At 42.4% G+C, this 13,641-nt stretch overlaps 1 protein-coding gene across 7 annotated transcripts in view; it reads left to right on the plus strand.

The window, feature by feature from the left end:
- Positions 1–211: 211 nt before the first annotated feature.
- adgrl3.1 (adhesion G protein-coupled receptor L3.1) overlaps positions 212–13,641 on the plus strand; it is a 130,932-nt gene continuing 117,502 nt past the window's right edge. For 6 of the 7 annotated variants that reach the window (XM_026303337.1, XM_026303345.1, XM_026303342.1 and 3 more), the window contains exons 1-2: positions 212–810; positions 12,458–12,536. The gene's annotated coding sequence lies outside the window, so the exon portion shown is untranslated. The remainder of the gene's footprint in view (positions 811–12,457; positions 12,537–13,641) is intronic. The other variant, XM_026303338.1, reaches the window with a different exon arrangement.

Consider the following 13,641-nt stretch of genomic DNA (forward strand, 5'->3'; position numbering starts at 1 on the left):
GTCTGAAGGGGGTCGGTGTGAAAGGTTTGGGAGCCCCTGTGTTTTTTCACACGGCAGGTGGAGCCCTAGGTCCAGAGATTTAGGAGCCAGATCCAGTGCCGTGTTTTCCACCAAACACTCACTTCGTCGCTCCCTTTTTCTCTCTCTGCATCCCCGAGGCAGGAATCATCACCCCCCCCCCCCGGTCTTCCACCCACCCTCGGCTCCCCGTCCGCCTGCAACGCCACGCTCCCCTCGCCGGTCTGCGCCCGATCAACCGAGCATCCACCGCGCCTCCAAATTGGTTTGTCATTTCTGACCCCTCTCTCTGTGTTGACCACGGTCCTCTGCTCCGTTGCGCTCTGCGCCTGTTGACTTCAGCAGAAGTCAGTAAGAACATAAAGGCAACCGAAAAAGATAAAGAGGGAGAAAGGGAGGGAGAGAAGAAGGTACAGACAAACGTATAGAGAGGGAGATACGCCTCTGGACTCAGTGTATTTGGACGGACGTGATACCTCCTCCTGTGTGAGCGCTATCGGGATACTAAGCACTCAGCTATTGGTTCATTAGAGCCTCAGCTTTATTTCAATCCTGTTTTTTTAGGAAAATTTGCCGACGTCGTTTTTTTGTGGCAGCAAGATTCAACCACGGAGCCCGAGCCGAGACGCCAATGAGTGAAATTATTTATTGACTGGGAAGATATATTGCCATCCAAGATCTGCGTCCTGGGGACTGTATGAGAGAACGCAGAAAAGGTTATTCCTGACTCCTCTCTGCGCTGGATGTGTATATCTACATACATGCGTCGGGATCGCTGCGACTGGTGACACGGTAAGGACCCGCTCTTTATTTCTTCACCAGTAAAGATTTGTTGCAGACAACGCTGGGGAACATTGCTAAATGTCTTGGCTAATTGTTGACGCGTGTCTGTCACTGACCTGCTCTGAAAGCTGTACGGCGGCGCTGACTTTGGTTCTGAACTGATGCCCATTGGAATGTGGCCTGCGATTATTGTACTTGAGGAGTGCGCAACTGGCCCTGACGGACGAGGGGCTGAAATTTAATATAGTTCCAGTATTTGTGCAGATTTGTCCAGCGGCTTGTGGCTGGATGGGCGTCGCTCGGATGTAATCGCTGAAGCAAAGTAACAAGCACTGATAGCAATTAATAATCAGCGCAATTACATTGCTGACATTACTGGTCAGGGTTTACGCATAATTGTTATTCTGTAGCCGCGTGTGAGTTACCTGGTCACTGCAGGGCGCAGTGACAAATCGCGCGCTTTGGCACGACGGATGACAGATGGACTAAATGTTCCCCTTCTCGGGTTTCTCCTCCTGTTTAATGTGTCTGTCATTTGAGCAGGTATTGGAATGCAGCTACCCCGTTTGGGGCTGTGCTCGTTTGTCAGCCGCAGTCTAACATCCAATGTAAATCCAGCTGCTCTGTGAAAAAAGGAGTCTCCAGCAGGCCAGTGCACCCCTGAATACGTCAATCATGCGGATTCACGAGTGAAAGCTATGGTTCTTATTTACAGAAGAGGCGTCCGGGGTTGCAAATGACCTTGATGTGTAGCTGACAACTACTGGAGTACTAAAGGATCTTGACCTAAACGGAAAAGAGCAGCCCGTCTCAGATGTGTGAGACCGTAGGATGCGCCGTCTGCTCTTTGTAATGAGCAGGTTCTGCTTTGATAAATCAAACAACACGGCCTAATCTTTTGTGCCTGCATACTGATAGTAAACTATAGGGTAAACCGTAAGTAGCCTGCCTCACAAATAATTGCAGATAGCCATCAAAGCGCCCCTCAGTAGTCACTGCTGCTCGGGTGGCTGTGAACTGACCCTTTTGAATCACTGCTCTGCACATCCAAGTTGCCCTCTGTCAGGATGCTGCGTGCAGATGTATGTGTAGATCTCACAGTGTGATATAAAGAGGTGGCTCTGGCCTCTATAGGTTGGAATGGCTGACAATATGTCGACTCATCTGTCAGCGTTGCAGCTTTGTTTCCAAGGAATCCACTGAGCAGGTGTGAACACGGTCAGTGTAGACAGTTATCTCTATGTCTATATTGTGCAAAATTTAATACAAATTTGCTTGGCTACCATTTTAGCAGCATCTGTTAAAGCACAGGCCTGTCTCCAAGGAGATTATTATGTCTGTGGATGAGATGAATATCATCTGTCATCACTGCATCTGTTTGAGTTTAAGTGATTCTCCAGTTTCTTTGTAGAGTTGATTATTTGTTTTGATTAGTCAAAAATTCTTGTAATTTCCTGTTCAAACCGTGGTATTATTGGGGTCTGGCAAATTGTTTACCTGTTTTAAACTGTGGAAATACACATACTCAATAGTATTTGTGTGTTTTTAGTCCAAACCTACGCAGGCTAACTTCTCCAACAGGCTTGAACAGCCTCTCCAGAGACATGTTTGTCGGACATCACACCATGAATGCAGGTCTGTCAAAGAGCATCCTGGGTCACGTTAAGTGACGACACCTGCACAGCTCTGATGTTGTTGAAGCACCTGGAGCTGTACAATGTGCAACAGCAGCAATCAAGCGATCTGCTGACTGTAGGTCTATCTGTCCTCCTTTAATTAGGTCACTGATTAATTTGACTTGTTACAATGCACAGGAAAGACAAAGCTCTTTGTTTGGGGAAACACAGTGCAAATTAGGATGGTTGTGCTAATTCAGATTGTTCTGCTTGATTGACCGAGACCTGACTTTCGTTGTTTGGAACTGTTGATGTAACACAATATTGGGTTTAGACTCGAATGGCTCCAATAACAATATCTGACCCTGTAATGGAAGCAGCCGGTGATTTAAATTTAGGGATCATATGCTAACCAACTTGAGCTCACAATGAAGCCTCGAGATAATGAAAATAAACATTGGCAGACACTGTCTACACTGACCTCATCCACTGCACACAGGCAGTAACAGACACATACTATATACTGTACACACATGAATATTAAAACAAGCAGGCATAAAATCAGTTTTGTAACAAGTATAACTATGCTTGGTACTGAAGTCTCCATTTCCATTGTCAAGGGTTATTAGAGAGTCTAACTTCAACACTTGTGCAATTAATTCTGTTTAGTGGGCACACAGAAGCTAAAGGCTGATTTTCACATTATACAATTTGCACTTTCTGGATCTGGTCTTCTTTTGAGTTAGTTTACGCATTGTGATGTAAAGGTTTGAGCTATGTGGATGCAGAAGGTGATATTTATTGTGCTCACAGAGACAACAAACCTCAAAAAGTTAAGTTTCAATGAAAGCAGAGCTGTCTAATTTCACTTCACTGTTTCCTAATGGGATAATAATGACATTCCTACCCTCAACCCTACTTCATGTGTGGAGTTTAACCTAATTCAAAAGCCTTTTCCTGCACTAGACGACATCTCTCTCCCATACTGAAATAATGAGGCCAGATCCTTTCCCATCTTCTTCATCCACCTAAAGCACTCGGTTATGTGTTAACACATCCTTCCTCCAATCCTTTTTCTCTCAAAGAATAACTCAGCTCCCTGCATTTTCCACCATTGGCTGGAGCTATCAGCTCAGTTCACCTGTCTTAATGTGTGAAATTTGCTTCCGATATCATTCAACCCTATTAGAGGTTCAATCCATGTGTGATGGCTACGCAGTTACTTTATCTGATTAGATAGAAAATCAGTGGTAGATAAGTTGCTGTCAGATCACAGGGCATGCAGTGAGTCTCTGCTCCCATGGTCTCATCTAGAGTAGCCCTTCAGAGACATGTCTTACTGTATCCAGATATAACACTGGTGAAAGGCTTTATACTCAAACCACCATAACCACTGCCTGTGTTTTAGGGCTGAATCGAGGAAATGTACACTGTTGGCCTGACTGCTCACGCTGTGTGTTGGCTGGGCTGTTTGTGTGTACAGGGGAAAGTGAAACATACTCTAATCCTCCTCCGTAGTTATTGGATTGTTTAGCAGCACATTCTAATCATACTATTAAACAGTTTAAGCTAGGCTGTGATGCTGAATCGCATCAAGCTCTTAAGTGAGAGTCAGAACAATAGTCCAGAGATGGTTTGCTGTAACCCGCTGTTATGTGATTAAATCAAAAATTAATTTGTTGGTGGACTGACGAAGTTAGTTGGGAAATATTTTGGTATTCACTGAAGTATTTAGGCTTAGAACAAAAAACTTCTATATCGTAAGAGTTTGCTGTTTTATGTGATTCAATATTTTTGGGTTTGCCCTTTGAAGATGCCACATTTGGCTTTCAGAAAGTGAATTGGGACATTTTTCAACATTTTCATTTACATCATCATCATTTTAGGGACAAAATGATTAGTTGAATAAACAATTATTGCTAGCTCAATAGATCTAGATGCAGTTAACTATTAGATGCAGCCCTACTACCACTACAAATTCTACTAGTACTACCACTGATGATCATAACACATCACTCATCATCATCATCGCAAAACTAGTTTTATTCCGCCTGGACTCACCAGGCACGGGCAAGATAATCTTCGCCACTCGGCGGGCAGGACAGGTAACACAAAAACCCGCCACTCGACCGCAGCGTGGACCCCTTCGCCGTGATGCAGAGGGACTGGTGGCTGGAACTCAGCATGGAGGACCCCGCTCCGCTGCCAAGGGGTTGGAACTGGGGGCTGGACCTCGCCGTGGACACCTTCACCGACACCAAGGGATTGGAACTGGGCTCTGGTGTGGAACCTCAGCGGGGACGGCCATGTCAACGCACTGAGTTTCTGGATGCTGCGAGGGAACCTCAGCAGGGACGGCATTGGCGCACTGAGGTTTGGGTTGCAGGAGTGGAACCTCAGCGAGGATGGCCACGTTGGCACACTGAGGTTCTGAACACTGGGTAGCGATGAGGGGCTCTGGCTGGGCAGCGATGAGGGATTCGGGCACTCTGGCCAGGGGTTCGGGTTCTGGCATTCTTGCCGTGGGTTCAGGCTCCAGCATTATTGCTGTGGTTTTGGGCTCTGGCAACTGGAACTGGAGACACAGCCGTCTTACCTCATAGAAGGGGTGACCAGCAGGTCTCTATGCACCTCCAGCATTGCATGCAGGGATGGAAAAAGGCCTCTTCCATCGGCTCATTGCGGAAGCTCCTGCGCCTGCTGAGCGCCGAAGCTAGAGCCACTAGGTAATCCTCAGAGATCTGGAGGACAAGCTGAAAGGCGCGGATGGACCCCAATACACACTCCTCCTCACGCGCCCTCCTTCCATTGTCTGCTGGGTCCATTTGGGGTCGGAGCATTCTGTTACGATGGGTGGATGGTGTGATGCAGGATGAAGGGACGTAGGACACAAAACTAATTTTATTCCGCCTGGACTCACCAGGCACAGGCAAGATAGTCTTCACCACTCGGCGGGCAGGACTGGCTACATAAAACACTCGCGTAAAATAAAAACCCTCTCTTCTCCAAACATACATGAACTAAACTGCAACTACAACTACAATGCTCCGACAAGAACAAAGAAACTCCAGAGGTATAAATACCTAGAGACAAAAAACGAATTAACACAGGTGAAACAAATCTTAACTGATGAACATAAAGCTAACCAAGATCACACAGGAGAAAACAGGAAACTAACCAAAAAAAAATTCCAAAACCAGGACTGAAGAATCTACATCATGACACTTCCCTAATTGTATTTCTTACTTTCCTATGATAAAAGTCCTAAAGAGAACAAATGTTAAATATGAATTATGAATTATCAACTGTCTCTAAAATATACTACACATTGAACACATGCTTATGGCTTGTATGCCATCTCCATCTCATTGACTTTCCTTTGGAACAATCAATCTGATGGGTTTAGGTGAGTAAAAATCAATGCTTTTTGAAAAACCTGATTTTATTCGTTTTGCTCTAACCAGTCGGCCAATCTTACTATTTAATTTATTTCTTTGGCAGGCCTGATTTTTTTTGGCTGCAAAACATTTTGTATGAAGGTGTATTGTAGCTATATGAAGGCAAGATAAACATTATTATCGGGTCATTGTGAAATGGAATAATGGAATATTCTGCTCCCAGGGTGCCGCAGCTCCGGAGGCTACCCACCGCTCCGGGTGTGTGTTCACTGTTGTGTGTGTGCGCACTTTGGGATGGGTTAAATGCAGAGCACAAATTCTGAGTATGGGTCACCATACTTGGCTACACAAGTCACTTTCACTTCAATTGCTGTATATAATACAACTGTTTTAACTGCAGATTTTATTCTGTGAGTCCTATTTTGACTTAAACCATATGTAAACACTTTTCAATAACCTTGTGAATGTCGCAACTGAGCTTTGAAAAGAATAAAAACTCTGTGTTTTAGTCATTTCTACAGGCTAACTCTGTTTTATTCTACAAATGGTTTTTACCATCCACACTTTGTCTCTGAACTACATGTTTAGACTGTACATTGTGTACTGGGTCCACTGTCCATTGTTCTTTTAAAAGCTCTCACTCACTCAATAGCAGTTATCCCTCTTTCACGAAGAAAAAACATTTGTCCTTCCAGTCAACACATATCCTGTCCACACTTCTCCTCTGTGCCCGTGCGCCCCACTCAAAGCTGTCACCAATCAGAAGAGTGGTGCATTTCTTCCCACAGATACTCTAAATACACATCATTGTGGTATACATCACTTACCACACACACACACACACACACACGGTGTCACTAGTATGTATAAGCTCACACGATCACATACAGCCACGCATAGATCTTGCCTGCAGCTGTATATTTACTGACACACACACAATGCCATTAAGGAGCTGAATGGAGAATCAGTGTACAAGGCCAGAGTGATTGTAAGAAGTTTGCTCAAAGGTCTGCCGATTATTTTGGTCTCTGCAGGAAATCATTTACAATAGCACTCAACCCCTCCTCTCCTGTTCCCAGTTCAGTCCATTTAAACAGTGTGTTGTTATGTGAGTGTGTGCATGTCCGACGTGCATATGCAACTCTGAAGTCAGTCACCACAGTATTGGTGGGGAAATTCTTTATGTTGTTAGCGTGGTTGACTGTAGCGTGCTGAGGAGGCCTTGCTTGTTCAGAAAATGGGTGCTTGGAAATGAGTCACAGAATGCAATGCAGCATAGCAGAGCAGATTTGAATTATAGGGCAATGAACAATGAGGTCATCACAGGGCCGGGGGCACAAATCTCTCAGTGCCACGATATAACACAGCATCTCTTATCAATAGAGGAAACTACAGCAGGGTTTAAAAATGCAGTATTGTCTAAGACTCTGATTCAGGGGTGCAAATAAAGGACTGGGTTGGTTGACTTCACTGACCAAGACAATGCAGGGGGAATTCTGGCTCAGTTGCAAAAACACAGGTTTTTTTAGTACTGTTTACTTCAACTTTTGTAACTGTTGTTCTATTTTGTTATTTCTCATTTTAAATGACCACTTATACCACTTAAATATGCCAGATTGTTTGCACATTGTTATATTATTGCAGTTTTTCCTTAGCCCTGTACTTTTTTTTTCCACACCCCTTATATCTACCATACTGCATCCACTGATGTTTTCCATATCTTTTCCTTCTTCAGCAGATTGTCCACAATCAGCGTCTGCTGTAATACCATCATCCCCAGGCCCCTCTTAAATTTCCTGCTTACTGGGCTTTTACTTTAACTGCATTACATACATCTTCCACTCCCTGTTCATCTGGTTCCCTTCAGCATAAACCAGGCTGAAAGATCAGACTGAAAGTGCTTTGATGCAACTGGTCATTTGATGGTAAATTAAAAAAATATTGTCATTTATTGTGCCTGTTCAATGGCTGAGCTGTGATCTTGATTGATATCGAATGATGTTTTCATTCCAAGTCTTAAGAGTAAGAAAATATGTGCCAGGCAGTATTGATCTGGAACTTAGTTGATGGTACAGTATGATAGGCTGAAGGAGGACTAGATTGTCATGCTTGATGGAACAAAGATATTAACAGATATGGTAGTGGTCAGTGGCTTCATAATGTATGTTTTACATCATTTGTGCTTTTTTGTGTTTTACCCTCCTGATATCGAGCTGACTAGCCTTGTCTCAAGTGTCAATAGCACCTTTCTCTGCTTAAGGTTAAGTTCCCTTTGATTGGCTGGTAAATAAATCTGTGGGAGAACGGTTTCTATTTGCACATTCACAACATGTGATTCTAAAATAAACTGTCTGGTTCTGTTGCTGCCTAGGAAATTGCAACTCATTTTAGATTTTAGATGCATGTATCAGCACCCGTCAATTCGTCCCCGACGTATCTCTCACATTTTGCAATAAAACCATTCTGACCACCTCTGTGCAAGGGAGCCTGATAATGTCACACCAAGACAGATGAGTAGCACTCTGGCCTGTGGGCTGCAGTAATAACTTGCCTGGACCATGTGTCTGTTTTCTAACCATGTGAGAAATTGTATGCGTGTTCTCCTGCTGTATGCGTATGTGCATTTTAAACCCTCATATTGGCTCTCACTCAGAAAGTATATGTATGATAAATGAGATGTATTCATCACATGCATCCAAAATGAGAGTCAGAGGGTAGTGGCCCAGGGCTTTAGGAGTGTGTTCTTGATAAATAATATTTGGTATTTCAAATCCAGTCTTTGTGAAAAACAAATGTCAAATGTCAATTACTCTTAACTATTTTTATGGTTATAAATGTAATTGTTGGTGTGTGTCTTCTTCTTTGGCTGTGTGTCTGTATGTACACGTGCATCCATGTATTAAAACATCTCATTGTCCAGGGTTGAGTACAATTCATTATAGTTCAGTGGTTCACAATATCTGGACAGATCAACTAGCTTTGTGTTTCATTGTGCACACCTCCCTTTCCTCATCCCCCCATCTATTTCTTGTGTCTAAAGATTTATATGAGACATATACAGAATCCTTAATTTTACGCCTGGGTAGATCATATACATTACTGCGCCATATTCTTCATGATTTTATTGAATCTGTCGAAGGCCAGGGGGAGAATTGTGTTATTAAAATGAACATATAGGGGACCCAACCCTTTCAACGAAGGCCTCACATTGCTTCATTCGGAAACGCTGTAAATCTCGACCAACAGGCATCAATACCATTTCTGGTGTCTCATGGCGCTATCTGTTGTCTAAGAGATAATTACAAAGCGTAATACATGAAAATAACACCATTCTGTATGTCATTCTAATTACATACAGAGGGCTTATGAGTAATGGGGGTGACACGGGACATCAATACAGCTACTGCCTCTCATAGTAGAAAACACTATTGTTTTACTGTGAGAAAATGGTCAGCATCTATCATGGGAAATCTATACTTTTTTTTTTTTACCGGAAAGACTTAAAAACAAAAAAAACCTTTTCCTTCCCCTTATCGTGTCCCCATTGTGCAGTAAGGCTAAAGCACTCGGCACTGAAAATCCTCTGTGCCAGTACCTCTCCATAGCTCTATAAGCATTCACCATTTTCCCCAACTAAAATCTTTCTTGTCCTTTGATCCTCTGCTGCTTGCTCTCAGGGGAGCCATATCATCTTCATTTGCTCAAAATGTTGCTCCTGCTCTATCTCTTCTTACATGCTTAAATCTTTACCTGCTCTCTAAGTCAGATAATGTGGTTCCTGAAAAATCTACAGTATGGCAGTTCTAATAACTTGAAATCGTGACGTTGGCCCAGCAGATGCAGCGGATTCACTGGAAACTGAGCTACTTGATGAAATTAAAATAGACATTGTTCATGTTGCCTTGGTTATTGAATTGCTCAACAGAGGCAGTAATAAAAAGACATGTAGTTAAGGAAGTGCGTCCTGCTAATTTTTCAGTCCCTCTGTTTCCAATCCCTTTTGCCAGACAAAAATTGTGGTATTGCCTGATTCTGCAAAAAACTGGATCACTCTCAATGAAAACCTTTTTAATTCATATTAATCACCAGTATTTAAAAATGCTTTATTTTTGTAATATCTATGCATGTCAACTATTGTACAGTTATGATTAGAACATTATGTGTTTAGCAGCTTTACAGTGTTGTTAAAGAACATTATGTGTTTATATACTGTTATGTGTTATGATATACACTATCGTTAAGGTTAGGTAAAAAAAAATAGGTTTAGGCAAAGATCATGGTAAAGACTTTAATATACATTTATGAATTAAAATGCACATCCATGACAAGAAATGAGCTGTGGACATAGACATGACTCTGGGTATGATACACACCCCAGCCTGATATCCACATCTTTACTTTCCATCAACCACTTAAAGGGCAGAATATTTACTCTTTTGGCATTGAACGTTAGCACTGTGCAGAGATCATGCAATATAAATGCAGTTCTTAGGTATGCTCGACCGGTGTGCAAAATTAAACAAAATATGTATTTCATCCAATTACAGCTTTCTAGACTGTTCCATGGAAATCTGTTGACCTGTGGCATCTGAGGGCACAAAAGAAAGAGACGTTAGGGTTTAATGAAGAATTTCTATTCAGGGGGGAACAAACCACTGCTGATGTATGCATGGATTCTGTAATGGTTACATCCTTAATGTTCTCTTTCCTCTTCCCCCTAAATAAGCCCTGATGAAAAAACTAATTTGAGTCCAATTTTGGCTACTTAGACAAACTTGCTCCTTCACCATCCCACTTCTGCATCCCAAGTCATTTCTTTTCCACATCTCTTCCTCCATTGTTGACCAGCTCTGTTTGAATAATGTATACCCTATTTTGAGAAAAACAAGGAAGACATGAATGAAAGTGCTATAGCTTAGCCCCTATATATAATTCTCTCTAATGCTGTGTTGTCTCTGGATTGTAGACACTGTCGTCCCTTAAAAAGCAAGTGCAAGTGGCTTATTAGTGGCTGTAGAAATCATGACAGGAGCTAAGAACAAAGTTGGTTGATGTATAAAGAGTCCACACAGGGACAGCTCAACAAAACACTTTGTCAAGACTTTGACACAGAAGACCACCGTTCATTTCATGTCCACAACCTTAACTACATTACAAAGGTTCCTTAACAAAGTACTTATTTTAACCCAAACCAGAATTTTTTCCTAAACCTAACCAAATTTTTTTGTGCCTCCAACCTAACCAAACTGTGACCGATCCAAACTGTAGCTATATGTAGGTTCGGTATGCTGCAGCGTCTATGATCTGTGTGTATGATCTGCAGCGTCTATGATCTGTGTCTATGATCTGTGTATGTTATCCCCATAACAACAAGATTCTGTTACAACTCACTGGCAATAAGCTGTTTAAAGAGACACTACTATGGGTTTTATCAGAGGGTAGACATGATTGACCTATATGGCCATTTTTAGCTAGAGGACTGGTTGGCATTGCAGTGCATGCACATGCACAAAAAGCACAGTAAATCCATGTTTTCCGTGCCCACCCAACTATAGAGATATTGCTCACAGCCTCCTGTACTGGCTAATAGACCCAATTACTGCACAGCCATGCCTAAGAGTTCTACAGAGGTCCAGGCCCTGACATGCTATATGGATGTGTGTGTGTGCAAGTGTGTGTGTTTTTTTTACAGTGTGATGATGCATTTGCTTTTGTGTGCCTGTGAAAATCTTCCATGGCACGCACACAGAGACTCTAGGACAGAAACAGATATATGTTGTTTCCATGGCCCCATCAAATTTCAGAGTAAACAGCAAAACACACACACACAAAACTACAGTTAGCATGCCAGGAAGCGCACACACTTGTGATTTAAGTTGAAATACACACACTCGCATTGAGCTCAACCCTGGTGAGATGAGGCTGCAAAGTTTTCCCTCAAGAGACGTAGATTAGGGAGAAAGGTGGGGGTTAAGAGAGAGCTGGGGAGAGAGAAAGAGCAAGAGGGAGAGATATTGTGTAAAAAAAGTACACAGTGATGGAAAACGGGAAGATTCAATGTGAGACAGAAAAAGGAGACAAGACCAAGATAGAAAAAGATATGAGACATTATAACTGTGAATAACTGCCACTCTGCATTCTAGTGACAGAGCTAACGATTTCCCTTTCAGAAAATTGTCTCTGGCCTTTGGCACTACAATGCCACCCATATAAACCAGTTATCATGGCATGAGAGAGCTTTTTGGCTGTAAACTGCCATCTAGCACAGAGATGGACCATTACAGACTTTGATACCCTGACACTTAGGAGGTAATTACGAGATAGTGCAAACACGCATACATGCATGTGTGCATGCATGCACAGACACAAACACTAAACAAGCAATCACGACGAAATGGCTTGTGAACTGTCTGGTTCTTGTGTTGAGTGGGTAACAGCTATTCGCACAATCTGGAGGGGGCCATTATTCACAATGCATCCAACATTCACTACATATTATGGCTATCTGTCTCTATTGTGAAAAATGACAGCGACCTCAGCTCATGGAGCTCAAATAACCCCCTGCCTTCTCCCTCTCTGTATTTCTGTCTCTCTTTCTCTCTCTTTGCCTTTCTGTCTCTCCCTTTTGCTCTGTCTCGCCAGGACCAGGACGTTCAGCTGCCTGAGATGTGATTCTCTGGGGCTTCATTTCATTCTGACAAACCAAAGTACACTATAACAGGTAAGAATATCTCTGCCAATATATACTTGCGGGCATTTACACATTTCACCCTGTGATCATTTAAAAAATATTTAACAAGGTTGTTGACTCAAAATGCATTCTTATTTACAGCAGGCTTATTTAGGCCTGGGGGATAGATAATACAAATATATATATATACACACCTGGTGTGTTGTTTTGCCGACTCTACAGTAAGCACTATGCTTTTTTAGAACCCAAATATGACCCAGCATTCTCTCCAGAGATCTTAGGGTTCCATCTGTGCCAGGAAGTGCTCTAATTGGCCCAACAAATGTGTCCTCTCAAACTGCTAATCCAATCAGATATAACCCAGTGAGCTTCAAAAAGAATACAGAACAGCATGCAATATGCAGTGACTGTAACAAGATGTGAATTTGGAATAGATTAGAATAGCATAGAATTGAAACTGTAAACACGGTGTGTACTGTTATCCCAAGGAAGAATAGAACAGAGCAAAAAAATGAAACACAATACTGAATTAACTGCAGCCAGACAGCTGTTCCTTGAAGGCATCAACAGGAGTTTAACCACAAACCCAGACCTTCATCTGCCCATGAACCCCGCTCAGTGCAACTTATTTACAGTGTATTTACAAGCTGAGCTGGGCCTGTAAAATGTCGAATTTATGATCTTGCTTTTAATTAGAAATACTGTCTCCTAGAGTTGGGATGATGAATTGCACATTCAGTTTATTGACAATAGAGCAATAGAGGAGGATGCAGTTCTCAAGTATTGACAGCTAGTCAGAGTAGCACAGTTGACATCACTTTTTCACTAAGAGGAGAAATATGTTGCATCTTTGCCAAATGAAAACCCTGAGGCCATGCTTTCATGTTGGATCCTGTTTTATATTGATTGAATAGGCTCAGGGCAATGTGAACGAGGGCGCTCTCTTTCTCTCTCTCTCTCTTCCTCTCCTTGGTGGTTTACAGCTTGGTATGTAGTTCGTTAAGTTTTATCTATTAATGGCCAAGGTAATTTCAATCAAGTGTCCTAAAACCTGAATAAGAAAAATACAAAAAACACACAAGGTCATGTGTGGCACAAGTATTGTAATTTCAGAGTGGCATCTGTGAATATGAAA

This window comes from Mastacembelus armatus, chromosome 1 (genome assembly GCF_900324485.2).
Source record: "Mastacembelus armatus chromosome 1, fMasArm1.2, whole genome shotgun sequence".
Classification (NCBI taxonomy): Eukaryota; Metazoa; Chordata; class Actinopteri; order Synbranchiformes; family Mastacembelidae; genus Mastacembelus; species Mastacembelus armatus.